This window comes from Chrysochloris asiatica, unplaced genomic scaffold (assembly GCF_000296735.1).
Source record: "Chrysochloris asiatica unplaced genomic scaffold, ChrAsi1.0 scaffold00022, whole genome shotgun sequence".
Classification (NCBI taxonomy): Eukaryota; Metazoa; Chordata; class Mammalia; order Afrosoricida; family Chrysochloridae; genus Chrysochloris; species Chrysochloris asiatica.
The window spans coordinates 11,246,808-11,247,322 of NW_006408540.1; positions in this window are offsets into that span (position 1 = coordinate 11,246,808).

The window sequence follows — 515 nt, forward strand, 5'->3', positions numbered from 1 at the left end:
AGCATTGCATAAAAATCAGCTAGTACCAAGAGCTCATCTTTCCATTCTTCTTTTAAGTAAGATCTAAACAAATGAAGGATTCCTGGTTTAGCTTTTAAGATAAGCACTAGACTGCCAGGTCAGTTTGAGCTGCAAACTCACCAGTTGCTCCTTGGAAAACCTATACAGGGTCGTTATGAGTAGGAACCAACTCAATGACACTTAACAACAACCTAATGGAAACAATATATGAAATGAATCTAACTGGTGACAAATCTTGGATTAACCAATACAAGCCAAAGAGCAAGATCCAATCTCCAATCCAAACTGACTTCTGCAAGGATCTGTGTTGGGTTTTAGTAAAATTCAAGGCAGAGAGGTAATCCCAGAAATTTAGTGGAACTGGGATAATCTTGATACATTTTCTCAAAAGACACAAGATAGTCATAGTAGCTTATTATGAAAAAAATTTTAAGAAAATTAAAATTACATTGATGTGGCAAAGGAAAGTCACATTGAGAATTTTTTTTTTTTTT